Source organism: Mangifera indica, chromosome 10 (genome assembly GCF_011075055.1).
Source record: "Mangifera indica cultivar Alphonso chromosome 10, CATAS_Mindica_2.1, whole genome shotgun sequence".
In the NCBI taxonomy this organism is placed as follows: Eukaryota; Viridiplantae; Streptophyta; class Magnoliopsida; order Sapindales; family Anacardiaceae; genus Mangifera; species Mangifera indica.
Window position 1 is genome coordinate 15,646,372 of NC_058146.1, and position 21,503 is coordinate 15,667,874.

The 21,503-nt window shown below is 32.1% G+C and overlaps 1 pseudogene; it reads left to right on the forward strand.

Annotated features, from left to right (window-relative positions):
• Positions 1-2,686: 2,686 nt before the first annotated feature.
• LOC123227862 lies at positions 2,687-11,760 on the forward strand (annotated as a pseudogene).
• Positions 11,761-21,503: the final 9,743 nt, after the last annotated feature.

Consider the following 21,503-nt stretch of genomic DNA (forward strand, 5'->3'; position numbering starts at 1 on the left):
TTTATTGTTTTAATTTTTTCACTGAATTATTTTAACTTACTATTAATAAAAACACAATATAACATTTTGTTTTATTTATAAATAGTTTAAAAATGACATATTAAGAGTCTTAAAATACATCAATAATTTGAGTAATCAAATTATATTTTTTTACCATTTAATAATAAAATAAAATATTTAAATAAAATAATATGAGTAATTACAATTATATAAAAATATAATTATATGCAATTTGTAAAAATTTGAACTATAGTTTATATTGTTTTTCAATATTTTTATAATTTACCTCTAACAAATTCTATTAAAATAACATTTCTCTAAAATATTCAAGTAGATTCAAGTTACTTTTGTGTAAACTTTAATACTAACTGATTTAATTTCGAATAATATCAGATTGACATAAAATAAATTTCATGTAAAAAAAATTTAACCCTAATATTATTTTTTTCATATCATACCAAATCGGTTTACGAGTCGTATAAAAAATTGTTAACTTTACCGCCAACCAACTTTACTTTGTCAATGATATGAGTGGCCACCTTATTAAATCTATAGTGTGCATATCATATTTTCACTTGAGTGAGCTTAATTCATTTAATTCTTCCAAACAAATTTGGGCGATAGATTTAAATACACAAAAAATAATAATAAAAACAAATACAAACGTTGACATGTTATTATAAACCGATAAATAAAAATCTTTTAGAATAACATGTCAAAATTTGTGGTAATATTAATACCCGTAACTCTAAATTGAGTAACTTTATAAGTAATCTATTTTGTGATAACTTTTATTTTTTATAATAAAATATTATCCAAACTAAATATATTTAACTTTCAGTTCGGGAAATGTATATAAATTGTGGAGAGCAATATGATCGAAATCACTATTAAGTTATTCGAATTGCAAGATTTTAATATAATTGTTGAACTTATTTTATCGATTCTGTCGCAATGAACTTATTTTCTCTATTAATGTCTTTTGAATTACTAGACATTTGAATCGAGACAACTATTTTTCATACACTCAATCACTAAGAAGAATCGAATAACTCGTGTGGGCGGTCATTTGACAATGTCTCTCCCATTTTTTCTATTATTAATTGTCACATTTGATTAAAGGGAAATTTTTATTTTATTGGTTGTGCTACAATGAACCTATTTTGTCTAATTATGTCTTCTTAAATTGCTTGACACTTAAGTGAGACAACTAGTTTTCATGCTCTCAACAGTAAGAAAAACCGAACAACTCACATGGGTGGTCATTTGACAGTGCCTCTCGCATTTTCTCTATCAAAAAAATATGTGTATCTACTTTGAGTACACAAATATGTACACACTTTATATATCATCTCATGATTTGATGATTTTAAATTGAAAATAAAGTAACACACAATTATATAATAACACATATAAATGTATACATATTGTATATCCAAAGTAGTTACACATAATATTGCTCATTTTGTAGACTTGTTATTGGTACGTTCTGTTAATGTTTATTAATAATTTAGTTTCTATTTTGTTTTTACAATTTTGTTAATTATTGTTTTTCTTTAAAATATTTTTATAATGAAGATATTTAATATATTCTAAACGAAAAAAAGTGTTCAAGCGATTGAGACGATTTCACTTTGTAGAATCAATTAATGTAAACACTATATCAAAGACCATGAAGGTCTATGTTACAATATTTACATTAAACCAATTATTGATTAATTGAATTTACAAAAGTGGGGTCGTTTTAATTGCTTGCACATGTTTTTTGTTTAGAGCAAAATAAGTCTTTTCATTATGGAAATATTTTAAAGAAAAATAATAATTAACAAAATTAGAAAAACAAAATAGAAATTAAATCGTTAATAGACATTAAGATAATAGAGATAGTAAAGGCATAGTAAAATCTTGAGTGATACTAACCGAAGGTCATGCGTATGAGTTATTTGGTTCTTTTTGCTGATGAAACATATAAATATAGTTATCTTAAGCTCTAGTGTAGGATAAATCATAAAGACGTAGTTAGAGAAAGTAAATCCATCGCCACAATATCGATAAAATAAGAGTTTTTTAATTAGATTAGACAATTAGTAATAAAAATTGATTTTATATTATTTAAAAATATAAATAAAATATGATTTAGATGATTAACTTACAATTTATGATTTGATATGTGGGAAGGGAACGAGAAATTGAGACTAAATTGAATTAAAAAAATGAATGTGAAAGGGATTGAAAAAAGAGAATATAGAGAAGGATGAGCAATGAAAATTAGATTAAATATGTGTGGTTTACAAATTGGGGAGGGTGGGTTTTATAAAAAATAAAAAATTAAAAAATTAGTTGCAGTGTGCATAAAAAATAAACAAATTCTTTTAAAAAATCAGATCGATTTGTTACACACTAAAAAGCTTGTAGGTTTAACATGACTCGCTATAATAATAAATTGCACCTTTTAAAACCATACTTTTTCGACATACTTAAGGCCGCTGCAGGTCAATGCAAATCATTTGACATATACATCAAAATGGATAAAAAAAATATGTAATTTTATATTTATATTATATATATTATACACGCTAAATAACGCAATAAAAAAAGATACTTTTGTTTTTTTGTCAAAATTGAAATAAATTTAATAAAAAATTAATGATAAAAAATCTCACTTGGATTTCCAACGACACCGTTTGGTCCCGAAGATTAACATGTCACATTATCCCTCTATCGGTTTGTTCTCTCTCGAGCAGCGATCGGTCTCTCTCTCCTCTTTGTAAAAGAGCCGTGAAGCGATTTTCACACTCTTAAGAGATCCTCTTCTCCGTCGAGGCCGCCGCCCCATCGGTACGTCCCCTCCTCCTCCTCCTCCTCTCTCCTCCTTCTTCTTCGCCTCTCTCTATTTCTTTCAACGCTTTTCGTTCTCTTTTCGCCGTTTTTACCCAAAAAAATCGCTCCCCGTAAAATATGAACAATCCTTCTCAATTTCCAGGTGTTTCCTCATCGCAAACTTTGGATGTAAGCTCTAAATAAACTTACTGCCTTTTATTTATTTATTTTTGTAATTTGTTCATTTATTTCTTATATTTTTTAAAATACTCTTAAATATAGTAGTCTTTTCGTGGGAAGTGTTAGTGAGCGTGATTGGGAGTTTTAAATTGAAAGTGTTAATTTTTGATTGAATAAAAGACGGTAAATTTGATAGATTTCTATTTTGAACTCCGGGAGGGAAATTAGGGCACGGCGTTTTGGGAAAGTGAATTTTGAGGTTGAAACGGTGGCCTTTTTGGGAAATTTGAAGGATTGTGATGGAAAATGTTTTTAATCCGTATTACTGAACTCATAAGCTTGTTAATATAGGGAAAAAGCTGTTTTGTGTTTAAGATTTGTTGGGAAATATCAATGTTGGGTTTAATCGTACAGGCATTTTGTCACTAGTGTCTTCTGTACTAGTTTCTTTTGGGGTAGATGTTCAAAATCTCGGTCTTTCTGTGTTTGGATCTTGGATCAGTTAACAATGTGAAAAGGATTACAATGATTAGTTGTGTGCTGTATTTTGCCACAGAGATGTTTGTGTTACAAATCCTAATTAGTTCTACCTTTAAAGATGGCATTATGTTACTTTATGCTAAACTTTCTTTTTTTTAATTGCACTGTTAAAATAATCTGCTTGGCTGTTGATATAGATTCTTGTTAGTTAGTTAGTTGTTGTATGATTCTGACACTTTTTTGTTAATTGTATTTCTGATCAGTGTAGTACCATACACGGGTGATGAACTGATACGGGATTGGGCTATCCTTTGATTTGGAAGATAATATGGCAGGGATGTTGCCTGGGGAATCTTCATATCATGGAACATCTGAGAGTGGTCCATTGAGTAGAAATTCTCAAGAAAAGCCAGAGGAAAGTGGGGCTCGTTGGTATTTTTCAAGGAAAGAAATAGAAGAAAGCTCTCCATCAAGAGGAGATGGAATTGATTTGAAGAAGGAGACCTACCTACGCAAATCATATTGTACATTTTTGCGGGATTTGGGCATGAGGCTGAGAGTGTAAGTTAATGACTAAAAAAATAGTTGTTTTTATTTTGTGCAATTTTTCATTGGTTGCATTGAATTCAATTAGATGCCTTTGTTATTGTCATCATTACATTTGGAGTGGTAACAACTGGTTGAATTTGTGTGTCTTGAGTATCTAGAGTAGCATCTTTTATTCCTTTTAGAAGTTTCTTTAAAGATGCTGTCGTCTGTAATTTCTTAGAAACTTTGTTGGTTTTTGCTTTCTTCTGTATAGACACCTAACCAAAAAGTTCTATATGAAACTACATTGATTAGCATTACTAAGGTGCCAAAACAATTATGCTTGTGGAATACAATAATCTCATCACTGCTAATTTGAACTTTGGACTAAGGACTGTGGAATTATACCAGATGAAATCATGTATTTCATGTGTAGCCTAGAGTAGATTTTAATGAGTATAGAAATAATTTAACCCTGGTGATGGTAGGTCTAATCTTGATAGGTATATTGTACTTTATGGAAAATATCAACATCTACAAAATACAAGGCCTAGGGTTACATTATGGAAAATATGTCTAATTAATATTTTATATGTAGTGTTAAACTTGAAGATTAACTTGGCATTAAGTTTCCTATAATTCTAATTTCCACAGGCCGTTTAAATCATTCTATTAACCCTACTGTACAATAATGAGAAAAAAAGATCCTTAGAAATGAACCAACAAAACCTGGCTCAGTTTTCAACTCAAATTAATCAGTCCTCATTCGTATGTAATTGGGGAACCCATGATGTAATGTCTGAGCTAACCAGTGTCTTATTCTTGTTTTTTAAATTTGAAATCATATGTCTCAAGCTTGTAAAGCTGTCAGTGTTATCTGTGTGAATTTCTCACAAGTATAATAAATAAATGAAATCTACAATATTTACCCCCCAAAAAAAAAAAAAAACAGAAAGCTACAATACTGCTGTACTTCTTGAGTGGCTGACCTCTATGGCTTATTAGCTTCTTGAATGCAACTGGTTTTATGGAACACCAGTACAGGATTTCTTAATTAGCCTGTAGGAAGCTATGTTCCAGTATTTACTTTTTTTTTCTGATTAAAACAAAAAAGGATTTTGTGAATTGAATATCTCGATGGTGTTTTCTATAAGAATGCAACTGATATTTCTGTGTTACCTTATTCAACACTAATCCTGGTTAACTCTTTGTAACAAACTGGGCAAATCAGAACAAATGGATTTTCTTTTCCTACTTTTTTTCAATTATTTCTGCTTCGTGATTTAGGATCAGTACAAATTGTGGATTTTAACTGATAAATAGTAAAGGTTGACTGAGAACCCTGCTATTAGCAGTTAAGGACTTTGTAGTACAAATTCTATGCGTGTGTGTTGATGAATGGCAGAACTTCTGTTTCATATGCAATTATTTTTGACTTATTTCTTTGTTGCATCAGTATGCTAATTGATAAAGGTATGTGGGATATAAGTGGTAAAGACTTCTGCTGGCTATCTGTTTAGAGGTGTTCTGTATATTCTTTTATCTGGACATTGCCAATTATGAGTAACATAGAGAATGTACTGATGTCTCTGCTTCATGAAATTTTGAGAGAAACAATCTTAATAATGAGCTTCTGATTTATGCATAAAAATATTACAAACTGAATTATTTCTGAAATAAATTTGTTTTGGATGGTGAGGGGAAATGATTGCCTTAATCTGACGAGGTATGTTTCTGTGGATAAAACCATACGGCATAAGCTTTTTTTAGTCAACCCAGTAGATATTTTGAGAAACTGTGAAGTACATGCTGACTAGTGAATAAGTGTGTTGTTTCTGATTTGTTTATAAATTTCTCTTCTACAACTTATTCCATGGCTTGTGCGACCTTTATGTTTTTGAATTATTCATTGCTAACCAAAAATTTATATTATGACTATGGTTTTTGCACCAACAATTAAACATTTTCGCTTTAAGAACTAACAAATGAGTAGATGTTGGCTCTCCATATCGTTAAGGAGGTTTCTTTTTCCCTATAAACTGTTTTCTTGAAGTACCAGAAGGATTACCTGTATAAACAATGCGTAATCATTTATAAATCTATGAGAGTATCAATCGTTGATTTATATTGTTTAAAGGGTTTGCATGGTAAGTTCATGTCATATGTCTCATTTCAGGCTGATGTGCCTTGTGAAATTATCTTTGTGATTTAGAATGTCATTTTTGATAGTATATACTTATTTTGAAAGATGATTTTGGATGTTTTAATGCTTAAATGGGTCACTACATATTTTGGTGGCTTCATAAGTAATCTGTGTAGCATGCATCAATGGTTGCCTAACGTGCAGTAAACTATCTGACACTGGTTGCCTAGTGTAGCAACACCTGTTTTGCGGCTGGATAGACCACATAGTCTGCACATCTTGCAACATGATAGGCTCCAACTAACCTATTTATCAAAATATCCTCTCTACAGACCAGCATCAGCATCATTCACCATTAGAATCAATGTTGTTAGCGCTGCCATTTTTGCTAGTGATGTTGTCTTTGTCACCATGGTTGAACTGCATCTGAATAGAAAAGGATTCTCTTCTTGTTTTTTTATTCCCATTCTTGTTTTATTTTTTCATTTCAACCATCTCATTACATGTGTCAGATAAAAGACTAAGTGGTTTGAATTTAATTTAAAAAATATACTCATTCACACTGTTTTACTTATGCTTAAAATTTGTTTACTCTTTCCATGTGCTAGTTATTTAGATCGAAATAGATTTATGTGGAAAAGTGTTTTAAGTGTGAATGAAACAGTGTGTACTCTTTAAATTAAATCTGAAGTATTAAATTTTTTAATTTGACACATGACATTAGATACTTGAAAGTTAATGAAAAACATGATTGAGAAAAAAACTAGTGATGCAAACAATTGTGTCATATCATTTCTAATTAAATTAGAAAGTCATTTCTCTTTTTCGATTGTGCACCGTTAGATTGATCTGGAGGTCAAGAATCAGTCTCAATTTTAACATATTTTTCCAAGACACTGTAACTGGAGACTCATTCATGCATATCAATAGCCCTATTTTTAAGCACAATTTATTACTCCAATTTTTAGCCCATAGTTTAGTTGGTCAAAAAGTTTTAGATCAAATGATGTGTACTATCATTAATTTGCCAACAAGTGGAAAAACTCTACATTGACGTTTTATTTCATTTCTATAGTTTTTATATTCGCGCATAGTCTTAAAAAAGTAAAAGCTCTACACTTTCATAACTTTACTGGTGCTGTACCAATATGTCTTCGGAAAAATAAGGCAGTATACTGGAAATTTTTTTCCTTTGACATTTCATTTTAAACTTTTAGGGAAACATTGCAACACGTGCACACAAAGATACATGTATATGTATACCTATTTTTTGTTTGATAGTACAAGTTTTATCAATATTTTGCCCCCTTAAGCTTGGAATGGAATGACTGTTGATTTGAAGGAAATTTAAAATGATTGACCATGTTAGAATTTGGTGCAGTCCCCAGGTAACTATAGCAACAGCAATAATCTTTTGTCACCGGTTCTTCATTCGTCAGTCACATTCCAAAAATGATAGAAGGGTAAGTTATGCTCGTATTTTTTTTAATCAGTAGTGCCTTGTTTTTTACCTGGTCTGAATTCTTAATTTGTTGGCGTTTCTTATTGTTCAATAAAATATTGTTGTAGTTTTTAATGTTGTTTTATGCGAGTTGTTGATAATGCTTCCAAAGATGTTATCTTTGTTTGAGGTTAGCATAGAATTTTGGAAAGGAGAAATTTAAGCCAAACAAGATTGCAAGAACAAATTATATAATACCTTCCATATGCATCGAGTTTGGGAGTTTGAGTGTTGGCAGGATTTATGATAGCATGGACACTTTTGAAAGTTGTACAAAGATGTTCTTTTTAATGGTTTTTTTTCTAGTATTTTCATAATATTCTAAATTTCTCAAAATACTTGATAAATATGTTCAAATATTTACTTGCAATTTTATGACTACATGTGATGCATTTGTTCAGCATTGCAGGTTTTTTTGTATGTAATCTAAAAGTTGTGTTGCACTATAGTGGCTAAATTTTTATGCTTTCACTTGGTTTATTTACTATGTCATAGTGTCTCATTTATGATTTTAGGTCAAAAACATGTTTTATTAACAATTGTTTTGGAGCATCATTTTACTCTCAAGGTCATTTTGTGATTGAGTTGTGATGCTTAAAAGCACTGATTCTCATGACTTTTTATTTTTCTATTTTTGTGATCTGGGTTTACTTCAAAGATAGATCAACTTATGAGCTTGGTTGTTTTGTTGAGATTTTCATCTTGAATAAGTATTAACCGTATTTCTTTCTGTTGACTCCATGTATGGTGGTTTTGCAAAAACATTAATTGGTATTTTTTGAGAAGTGATTTGGGCAATTGTATGTATAACCTTAGCAATTTCAAGGCTTCCTTTTTCGTAAATGAAATTATCTTGTTTTTTGTTTTCTAGGTGAGTCGCTTTTGAAATGATTGCAATATAAATCATGTTTGACATGGATGTCTGGGTTTACTGCAGTAGTGGTTTAAATTAACTGAAATGATTGGCTAATTTAAGATAAAATAATAGATTAGGAAGCCTCTATTATTTCAGTCTTCCTGACACAATGGACCAAAAAAATAAAAACACAGGGACATGACTTGCTCATATAGCCTTAGTGTATCATGTGAATGTGGAAATGTTTGTTACTACCATGTCTCTTATAAACATTTGATTTTTAATGTGATGAAACATTGGAGATTTAATTATGCTTGTAAGATTGTGTGAAAAGAAATATTTTGAAATAGTTCTAATTTTCAATCTGAGGCGAAATAGCGTGTTGATTGAATGAAGGGTATGTTTGGATTAATTGGATATCGACATATTCTAGGACCTAACTTCATTTATTTATCATGCAGACCATCGCAACTGTGTGTATGTTTCTTGCTGGGAAAGTTGAGGAGACTCCTCGTCCACTTAAGGATGTTATTGTTGTTTCTTATGAGATTATACATAAAAAGGACTCCACTGCACCCCAGAGGATCAGACAACAGAAGGTGTTCTACTAAGCTGCTTTCGCCAATATATTTTTTGTTTCTAATCTGGTGTTTACTTAAAGAGTAATTGCTGTCATTAGCCTCATTGTCCTCTCTCTCCTGTATGTCAAATTTCTTTCTACTTCTCCTCTTGTCCCAACAGAACATAAATATTTTCACTCTGCTAATCTTGGCTTTTCAATCAAGGCTTTGGTATATAGTCACCATTAGGTTGGTATCCCTTGGTAGCCGTCTGCATGTACAATGATTTTTCTGGTTTTCTTTCTTTTCCTTTATATCTAAAAAAGTTTCATAAACCTGTGATTTCTCTGGAGAGTCTTAAGAACTTCGCGGAAATATGTCTCATTTTTTCAGAATTATATCATCTTCCTCGTGATTGCATATTCTTGCTGAGAATCCACTTTTTTATGACCAACAGCTGTACCATTGGTAAATCATCTCCCTGTTACCTTTGTTTCTATATTAGTTTGATTTCTTGGTTTTCTTTCTACTTAGTTTCATGTGTAGTTACAACACTGGTTACTTATTCATTTATTCACATTTAACTTGCAGGAGGTATATGAGCAACAAAAAGAAATTATTTTACTTGGTGAGAGAGTTGTACTTGCCACTCTAGGCTTTGACCTCAATGTTCATCATCCGTATAAACCCCTTGTTGATGCAATAAAGAAATTCACGGTCGCACAAAATGATCTTGCTCGAGTTGCTTGGAACTTTGTAAATGATGGGTATGCTTAATAAGCTTTTTTTCTTAGTTTTTAATTTTTAGCTTCCTTCTATTTCTCTTGTTCACACACTGGAAAGCGGCTTGCAGGCTGAGGACCTCACTCTGCCTGCAATTTAAGCCTCATCATATTGCGGCAGGTGCCATTTTCCTTGCTGCCAAGTTCCTCAAAGTGAAGCTTCCATCTGATGGTGAGAAGGTTTGGTGGCAACAATTTGATGTTACCCCACGCCAATTGGAGGGTTGGTTTCCTCCCCTGTTTTCTATAGTAAATATTAATGGACTCAATGGGGCAGACTGTAAACAGCTCCATGGCACTAATGCTGCTCATGGTTGTTCGCTTGCAGCATTTGACCCATGAGATTTTGTTAAAAGTTAATCCCAGTCATATGTTTGTAGCTATCCTCTATCCATACCTTGTCAAAATTTAGGGGACGAGATTATGTCAGTTTGTGAATTGGACTTTGATAATATATAAAATACTGTTGTCTACTTGGTCCAAAATTTAGCAGCCATAGTCTTATATGCCAAATGGTGTGCCATGGATGCTGACTGTTATGTCTAGGCTGTCCATTTGTGTCCTTAACTTCATGCCAGCTTGGATAATGTTTTGAGTTATCACAATTTGCAGAGGTTAGCAATCAAATGCTGGAACTGTATGAGCAAAGCAGAGTGCCCCAATCTCAGGGTTGTGAAGTTGAAGGAAGTGCTGGTCCAGGGTCAACTCATCACCCCCTAAAACTCCAGCACTAAGTGAGGAAAAGGCTTCAAAGCAACTGTCAGCCCGTCCAGCAAGTGAACTCCGACATCTGGAAAACCAAGGAGTCATGCCAAGACCATCTCAAAGTAACCAAAATAATGATGATGGAAGTGGAGAGACGGGTAGTGATACTTCTGACTATAAAGTGGATGCAGAAACTAAAGATAATCAGCATCCTGAGGAATTGTCTCACAAGGAGAACACAAAAGAAGTTCAAAACAAATCTAAATCTGGGATTGAGCAAATTGGTGAAGAACGAGGAAGGACTGGTGGAAGGAATGACGTTGCAGATGCAGGAGAGTGGAGAGATGATGGTGCATCATGCAAATCTAGCAGTGTTTTAGGTCGAAATGTGGATATTCAGGAAGGTCCTGTGAGCCAGTCGCCCAGCGAAGCTATTAAGATGATCAACAAAGATAAGGTGAAGGCAGCACTAGAGAAAAGAAAAAAGTCCCGAGGTGAAACAACGAGGAAAAAGGAATGTATGGATGAGGATGATCTTATTGAGAGGGAGCTGGAAGACGGTGTTGAATTGGCAGTCGAGGATGAGAAAATCAAGCGGGAGCGTAGGCAAAGCTGGTTAAAATCACATGAGAATTCAGATCATGGTAAGCAACCTGTGGAAACTGGAGATGATAACAATTTTGGCACCAAAGGACAGTCGTCAAGGGGATTCAAAACTGAGAATGCTGAAGAAGGGGAAATGGTTGATGATGCTTCTTCCATGTTGAACAGTCGAAAGAGAAAAGCTGGGAGCCCAGTGGATAGGCAATTGGAAGGAAAGAGGCGACACGAGTACTTGACAAGTTACAAGCACGATAATGTAGAAGACGGACACAAGATGAGCCGCTCTGATTATGTAGGTAGAGAATACAGAAGGCATCCTCAAGAGAATCATTTGTGAGGTAAGAATAAAAAATAATTGATCTGGAATTGGCTTTAACATGGTCATTATATTCTTTTGTCAATGATTACTGACCATTACTGTGATCTCGATGTTTGAACGCCTGCCATTAATGAAGTGGTTAGTCTGATCTTTGGACACTGCCGATTATATTACAATTAGTTTGATTTTGGGGTTGCCTGTAATGGCTCATATTATTGTAAAACATGTTGAGAAATGAGGATGCGTCAATCTCTCATATAATGAAAGTGCCCTTAGAAAGTAAGAGATATTTTTTTTTTTTTTTTTTGATTCAGTGAGAACATAAAGAAACTCATAGCCAGGCCCACATTTCATATGTTTATTATTAGTAGATATCAATTCAAAATTGAAGTACAAAGTAATAGAATCATCTCATGTCTGGTTAACAATGTTTTCCGATTTGGATGGAGTAATACTGTTGTACCATGTATGCGAGTTATCCGTTTCTTTTTATTGACAGAGTATATGGTAACAGTTGTCATGGTTTAAACGTTAGGTAAGTTAATAAGATGTAATTAGAGAAAATAAGTCTCAATATGTCATTGATAAAATGAAGAATTTTCTTTAATTAGAACATGATAATAAGTAATACAAAAAATTATTTTACCTCACTTAAAATATATATAAAATATGATTTGAATGATTGATTTGTCATTTAAGATCTTTGATTATTTTAATTCGAAAGAAAAAATAAATTAGTAAAATTTAATAATTATTAAAAGAAATTATTTTGTTAAGGGCCAAAGGACTATTTTTCGCTTAAATTATACTGAATTCTCAAAGTTTTCTTAATTAACTTTCAAAATCTTATTTACTTATCCATGATCGTTTAAATCTGTTAATTTTAAGAGTAAAATCGTCATTTTATATTTAATATTAAAAATAAATTTAAATATGATTTCATTTTTCCCATAAATTTTAAAAAACTAATTTTCTCCTCTAAACCAAGTTTAAAAAGATCACATTGCCCCTAGGGTTTAATTTCAAAACTCGTTCACTTTCTCCAGTGTTATTGTCGGTCGTCTTTCCCTCTCGACGGTTTCCTTTCTTTCGACAACCTACCTCAACTCCACCCAACCCATATGGCGATCTCGTTTTCATCATCTGGGAAGACGATTTTCTTCCTAAACGACGTCTCTTGACACCAGATGGGTTGGGGTGAAGTTGAGGCGGGTCATTGGAGAAAGAGAAACCATTGGGAGAGAGACTATCGGGAGAGAGAGACAGCTGACGATGACATCAAAGAAAGTGAATGGGTTTTGAAACTAAACCCTAGGGGGAAAAATGTGATCTTTTCAAACTTGGATTAGGGATAAAATGTTAGGTTTTAAACTTTTAGGGGGGAAATGAGATTAAATTTTTAGGGGTTAGAGTTTATTAAATTTAACCGGTCATGGATGGGTAAATGATATTTTCAAAGTTAACGGAAGAATTTTGAGAATTCAGTATAATTTGGGTGGAAAATAGTCCTTTGGCCTTTTATTAATATAAAATATCATATTGCCTAATATGAGATGACCCTATCTATATAGAGTCGAGTTGTGGGTCTTTACTTTTATGCGGGTTGGTTCTATATGAAAGATCTATTATTGTGCAAGTCTAGGCTTGGCATGCCCATAAGGACAATATGCTGCACCGAGGTTGAATTGACACGACCCACTATTGTGTTTATCTCTTATTATATGCTATCACTGTAGTTATTATAAATAAGTTAGCAAGATTTGTTTATGCATATAGTGTTATTCAAATGTAATCACCAGGTTGAGTAATTTTTAACAATGTTATGTGCACATATATTTTAGTACATAATTAGATAATTAGATGATATATTATCATATGATTAAAGATTATATGATATTTAATTCAATGTTATCATTCGTATGATAATATATCATTTATTGATAATCATTTATATATAAATTAGTTTTCATTATTAGTGTATGTTACTTAAAGGTTCCTTTTGACGCCAATGAATTTTAATCTTTACATGGAACTCCCAAGATACCACCAAACAAGATAACAAAGCAAGAACATGTAAAGCACAAGACTATTGGGCATATAATTACCATTTCTTATCCAAAACTTTCCCAAAACCAAACGCTCCCCCACCCAATCCCCTCCTGCCACCTTAGCATCTTCCTCCTTTCTCGCCTTATCCATCCTTCCATCACTAATCTCCCTCTCTTAAAATCTAAAAACTTCTCTCCACATTTTCTTCTCAATCCGAAAACCCATTTCTTCTTCTTTTTCCTCTACAAAATTCTCCCTTTAAAAAAAAAAAAAGAGCCTTTAAAAACCCTAGAAAATGTCTTTCAAAATCCCCACAAATCTTTAGGTTAACTCCTTGCAAGGAATTGAAGCAGTTCACGAACCGCGAGAAGCAACAGATTAAAAAGTTGGACTCATCATTGAAACTCTACACACTCAATAGTGCGCCAACGTTGGCCATTAAAGCAACGGTGAGAAAACAAAACGAAGATTCGATGGGAAACAGGGTTTGCTTTGTAGGTCAGATGGGTTGCCTCATTTGATCATGAGTGGCGATTAGAAGCACTGAGGCGAGTTCATTACATCGGGGATTTTGTTTTGGTACATTGTTGAATGGATTGGGTGGGTTGGATGAAGCTACTTGATTGCCATTAGCGACGAGAAGAAGCCCACGATAACGGAGATTATTATTGATGTTCCATTATCTGACCCATAACAAAATAAACCATCCGTGGAAGTTGGGCACATATATAATGTCCTAAAACCATTGTTTTTTTTTTTTTTTTTTTCAACACAAAAAATTATAAAAGCCTCCCAAAAACGTTGAAATTAAAATACTATTTTTCATATAATCTAAATCAACATAGTACAGTCACACAAGCAAAAAAACAATCCGGCTATGTATATTGTAATCCTGATTTGTTTACAAAATTGGTAGATTTTAACATTGGTATCACACCCTAAGTTGATGTATATATATTGTGCTTGCAATTTTGTAATTTGGAGACTAGGAATCCTAACCCAAAATTTTGTTTTTTGCATTTATATATTGTTGAAATTTGAAGTGAAATTCATAGTTTAGGATTTGAATTGATTTGAGTAAAATTACATAAATTTGGGACTGGGAAACATGTCAGGTTGATGTTTGGATTTGTGTTGCATGAATTGAATGTTAAATCAAACCAAATTTTGGCCGAAATTGATAGAAAACAAGACAAAAAGCATGACAGGTTTTGTCTCGATTTCGTCGGTCTAGGTGATGTTAATGTTAAAAAATGCACCAAGGAGAACTGCTAACGTGCATTAATTAAAAGCTTTTTGGTCTCCAACCTGATTAACGATGAAATCAGTGAATTGAATGATGACAAAATTAAGGTTATTTGGTAGTTGTGGGTTGAAATCAAATTGGAAATACTCAACTGCTTGACCCATTTGGTCAACAGGTAGTCCATACCTAATGGTCGATGATTTTAGTCAATTGGGCAATTCAATCTAGTTAACATTTGTTAGAATGGTTAACCGATCAACACTTACCAAGTTGGTTGATTAGTCAACACCCATCAAGTTGGTTAATCGATCATCAATGAACGATCTGATTGGGTAAAAGGGTTAGTCAGACCTAGAACCAAACCTAGTCCACACCTAACTATACGTGATGACATGTAGGTACTGTTTTGGCACGTGAAAACATGTGGGACTTCTTATTGACATGTGTCAGTGCATAAATGTTTAGATAAACATGTGGACACAAGTCCAGTGGGTCCTACAATGCATAAGAGCATGTGAGACCTTATTTTAGGCATATCTTTTGAATTATAAAATGTTGTTTTGAATTATGTAACGTCAAATAACATATTGTCTTGTTGTGTTTGCTTTGTTATGCATATGTGATTTATTTATTTTTTCTTTTAAATAAAGACAAACATGTTAACTAAGGATTATTACCTGAAATATAAAATGAGACCATCTGATAGTTTAATAGTTCATGTTAGGGTTGCATATCATAAATATTCATATTTGACAATAAGCCATATATTTTTAACTGGAAAAGAGATGATATATGGTCTACTTATGTCTATGTCTGACTATTGAACTCTCGTGATATATGGTCTTGTTCGAGACAAAAATATAAAAGTTTTTGGGATTATGATGAAATGATCTTTTTTAATACCGATTTGAGAATAAATAATAAACATGAAGAATAGTTGACATGTAGAATGCCTTGTTTCAATAACTATAGGTCTCAAAATAAGAATAGTACTGAAAATGGTATTAGTCATAGTTAAGATAAATAAATTTTATGTATAAGATAACATATTAGAAATGTTATATGTGGGAATTTTGATATTGATAGAATTTAATAATATTCTCTTTTATAATTAATATTGACACAATTAGATTAAATTTTAAAATATCAAATATTTGAATAATAAAAAATGATTGGGAATACAATGAACTTTTGATTTTATGTCTTATATAAGATTTTTTAAAATTTTAATGCATGATTATGGTAATTGATGTATATATAATTGCATTGATTAATGTTGTGTTTAACATGGTTTTGTAGTCTAATTAACCATGATATCCAAAAATATCATAGCTAATTTGAACAAAGGCGAAAAACTACATAGGGATAACTATAATAAATGACATTTAAAGATGCACTATATCCTAGATGAGCAAGAGTCCTTGAAGGTCGTAAATCAGACTTGCTGAAGGCAAAAGCCAAACAATGCCCAACATAAATGTGATATGGATGTATATCACGCATGAAAGAAGAAAGACTCCACTATGTGAGATATCTTAATCAACTCAACGAACAAAGACCTGATATATGAATACCAATAATGCCCAATTGTATATGCTATGTGAATGGTTCTATAAGAAAAGTTGGAGGAACTACTGTCTCCAAATTGAAGTAGTTGACCATTAAATTTGAAGAAACAATATCTAAGAGACATATCAAATATGATAATGGCATTAAAGTCAACCAGACATATCATGATAAATGAACAATAGGTTTAGGTTGTAATAAGATCTTTTCCTAAAATTTGGGAGCATATAAAGATGAATATGACTTACAAAAAGAACATATGGGCCTTTTTTGACATTACTCGCCACAATGAGCTAAAAGACAAGTACTTTGAGGCAACTGGATTAGATGCCCATGCATACGTTACAGAGTCTAGTTTCAAGAGATCTTTTGTCTTCAAACATAAGTGGCACAAGTTTAAGAAGGGGACAGATATTATGCAAGGCCTTAAGAGTAAGAATAAGAAAATCTGACGAAAGAGAGGTAAACATGCTAAAAAAAAAAGGCAAAACCAAGATGATTTATTACAATTGTGGCAAGAAAGGTGATTTTGCTCATGAATGCACAGACCCAAAAAAGGTATTGTCTCATTCTACCTTAAGTTATGAAATTCATGTTTTCAATACTATTATATGAATTGAATCTCATCCTATGTGGATTGCATAATCAGCACCTCTAACTTCGAAGACTTCCACACATGGTTGACAAATTCCCTTTTATCCATGGTGTAACATGATGGGTGCAATCATTTACTATTTTTAGAAGCATCATCATATCCGTTAGTAATTAATCATAAATTTAAATAAACATGGTTAATCAAAAAATTGGTAATAAAATTATACATACTTGTATGATTTCTCCTCTCATAAAACCATTGTTGTAAATTGAATAAACTTTACTAGCATCGTGATGCATAAACCCTATGTGTAGGGCTGGATTCAGGCTGAGCGGAGCTAAGTTGTGCTTTGCTCGGTTTACATATAGCTGAACTCAAGCTCATGAAATTCAAACTTGAACTTGACTCGAATTCAATTCGATTTATTTTTTATTGTTAAAACGTTGTCATTTGAATACATATTAGTCAAAATAACGTCGTTTTGTATCAAAATTTTTAATTGAAAAATTTGGCGAGTAGCTTGAGCTCGAGCTCGAGCTCTACTAAACTCGTTTTGGGCTCATTTGAGCTAAGCTTGAGCTCAAACAGGCTTGGTTTGAGTCCAACCCTACCTACGTGTGTTTAACAAGTTGCATTGAATGACTATCAATGTTAATTATCATTGTTGTAACATCTCTGGTTCAATAACCTATCACTGTCAAGATATTATTCACTTTGGATACACAGTCTATCATGGTTTTACTTTTAAGCTTTACAACTCAAAACATGTTTTTAACAATTTAAGAAGCTCATAATCTATTTAATTAGTCAAATTCTCTCACCCCTAACTGATATGAGATACATAGATAGAATATAGACAAACCCAACATCTCTCTTGTGCTTTGTCGATGTGGGATTTGCCTAAGGGTATCACATACACCCCATTTATGGGGCTCAGTGTCCTCGGTAAGGTTTGTTCACCATCATTCAAAAGGACATGCAGAACCGCTCTGATACCATTTGTAACATCCCTGGTCCAATAACCTGATCCACTGTTAAGATATTGTCCACTTTGAACACATAGTTCATCATGGTTTTGCTTTTGGGCTTTACAACCCAAAACGTGTCTTAATAGTTTAAAGAGCTTACAGACTATTTAACTAGTTAAATTCTCTCACCCCTAACCGATGTAGGATACATAGACAGACTCAACATCTTTTCTGTGTTTTGTTGATGTGAGATTTGCTTAAGGGTATCACATAAAAATTTAGACCATTTTTCGATTTATGCGTGTTATCCTTGCATAGGGGCCATGCTAATACCTTTAGGCAAATCCCACATTGACAAAACACGAGAGAGATGTTGGGTCTGTCTATACTCTGTCTATGTATCTCACATCAATTAGAGATAGGAGAATTTGACTGGTTAAATAACCTGTGAGCTCCTTAAACTGTTAAAATATGTTTTGGTTTACAAAACCTAAAAGCAAAATCATGATGGACTGTGTGTCCAAAATAGACAATATCTTGACAGTAGGCCATATTATTAGACCAAAGATGTTACAAATTGTATCAGAGTAGCTTTGCATGTCCTCTTGAATGATGATCGGGCAAACCTCAACGAGGACGTTGAGTCCCATAAGGGGGGTGTATGTGATACCCTTAGACAAATCCCACATCGATAAAGTACTGAAGAGATGTTGGATCTGTCTGTACTTTGTCTATATATCCCACATCGATTAGAGGTAAAATAATTTGATCGGTTAAATAGTTTGTGAGCTCCTTAAACTATTAAGACACGTTTTGTGTTGAAAACCCAAAAGTAAAACTATGATAGATTGTGTGCCTAAAATGGATAATATCTTAATAGTGGACCGAGTTATTGGACCATGAATGTTACAGTTATATTGTACTTATGGCCATTAATATGTGTCTTGCTTCATTGATGATACCTCACTTCACGTAGGTAATCTCTCGTTGCATAGTGTATCTTATTAAGTGATCTTATCATAACCTCAAACTCTAGTTCTATATATAAGCCTTCATAGCTTTCCAATACAAACACATGACTTTTGAATTACGTTTGTACTTTGATCGTATGTTATAAAAAAGGTGATGATAACAACAACGATGGTAAAATCTGAAAAACCTTAACCATTGCAAATAGATTGTGTGATGTTGATAAGAAATAATTGCCAATTCGGGAACTTCACCAATGCAATCTTTAAGCTTTGTCAAAAAGCAACGTCACATTGGATGATTTTCCTTTCCTTCCATGCTAAAAACCATTAAGTAAATCTAATTATTATCAGCAATTCCATAACAAGAAATAAATGTCTCAAATATCGACCTTTTAAAAAAATAACATCAATGACAATAATTACTCAAATGTGTCATTGGAATGCACAGATGCAACAACCCAATGCCATGAAAAAGTATTGAAAGTGCTGCTGCTCATCTGTTTGTATATATGTCATGGTACTTAAATTAGCGTGCTCTAAATTGCAACAATAATCTAACAAAAATATAAATGACACTTTCGGTGTGCCCCTTATACTTATATTGTCTAATTTTTTCGATCATACATATGAATATGATATATCGATTTTATACCTTTCGGTGATGTTGATAATGATCTCTTTAGGCCAATAAATATGATCAACCAACACGAATTTTGTCTTCAATAATTAGCTTAAAGCTCGAGTCTCAACTTGCCTATGATATGACTTTGTCTAATCTCTTAGACATGTATATGTGGGATGTATATAACGAACTTCGAATAAGTCACTAGGTTTAAATCTTGTTGACTATGAATGCTATGGGCATTGCTCATCAACACACATAACCTCCTATTTCCTTTTGTCTGAGTTGATCACTCTACACTAGAATCTATTCTCCAACGCAAACTGAGTCATTACATCTTACAATTGTTTTTTATTAATAAATATGTCACCAATTTTTAAAAAATTCCCCTATTTAGCACCAATTGATGTTGATGTTGATGGTTGCAAAGAAAAATTAGATAGCCATTTAAATGGATCAATAGGCTTATAGATCCTTTACATGGTGGCGACAATTATGTTTGTACCACATGTCAAGAATGCCTTTGTTGATCCATTTAAGTGGCTGCCTGATTTTTCTTTGCAACCATCAAATAGTGCAAGATTAGTGCGAAGAGAGAATATTCTAAAAATCGGTGACATATTTATTAAACTATAAACTATTTGTATCACAGTTAACATGTGTCATCTCCTCAACCTCCGACTCATCAGAATGAATATCAACCATGTTGTTCCCATCAAAGTCACCTTAATTTAAAACTCTCTTGTCTCCACGAACCCATTCCTTTGTAGTATACAATAAATTATTATGAAAATCTTTAAAGTCTTCATCATTAGATTCCTGTTTCATATCACCATCATCATTGTCACGATTTTTTGCTACTTCTTATACTTTGATAGGGATAAATGTAACAAAAATTAAAGTACATTCTTTGAAATATTTTGATGTGTCAATAAAACCGTCAACATCTTCATCATTTTCGATTTTTATTGAGTATTTCAAATCAACCCATTTTCGTTTCATACATAGTTGGATGTTGTTCATAATCTGATCAATATGACATTTTTCACTCAACAATTAGATTAATCCCTCAAGTGTGTCTTCGTAATTTTAATTATTGTTCTATTGCCCACAATGTATTTCATTACGTTTTGATTATTTTCAATTCATTTTCCTTTGTAATGAAGTGAAATATATCATGTCATTTTAATTGATCCTATAATAAATAATATTGATAAATTATATATCAAAAAAATCACATTAAGCTATACCAATATAATCATTTTTATTTCATGAGTGGAAATTCTACATGATTTACATGGTTTTAGGGATTTTAAGTTTCGTGATAAAATATCTATTTATTAAACTCTGTTTGGGTACATGTATTCCAAAATTCTTCTTGAAATCGTAACTCAATATATGATAATTAATACGACAAGAATTTCATACAAATATGAATGTACCCCCAAAGTGTAAAATATAAATTTACTCTTAATACGCAAAATATCAATTTACTCCCTACTTTATATAGAACACCTAATTTTGGAAAATATCATTCAACCCCCTAATTTCAAGAAAAGTTTATGAAATATTTAATTCACAAAATTGAATTAATGGATAAATAAAATTTTAAATTAAAATTCATATAAATAGTTTGATATCACAAACCAATTTTTTTCAAATCGAACTAAAAAATATGAACTTATTTTCTTTTGAATAAATTCATAGTATTAGATATTGAGAGAAATGTTAATCTAAATGATATGAAAAAAAACAAAATGGGTGAAGTTTTATATAGATGACAAAAAGGGTCTTTTTCGGTATTAAAAAAAAAATTGTTAGACATTTTCATTTAAATACTTTGATTTCCACTTAAATATTAAAAAAAAAGACATTTTTGCTTAGGGCACATGAGTCTTGATTATTTAATTTAATTTACTGTTAAAATAAGTTTAATAAAAAATCTTACTCAGATTCCAAAACGACACCGTTTGGTCCCAAAGATTATAATCTCTGTTTCGGTCTCTTGT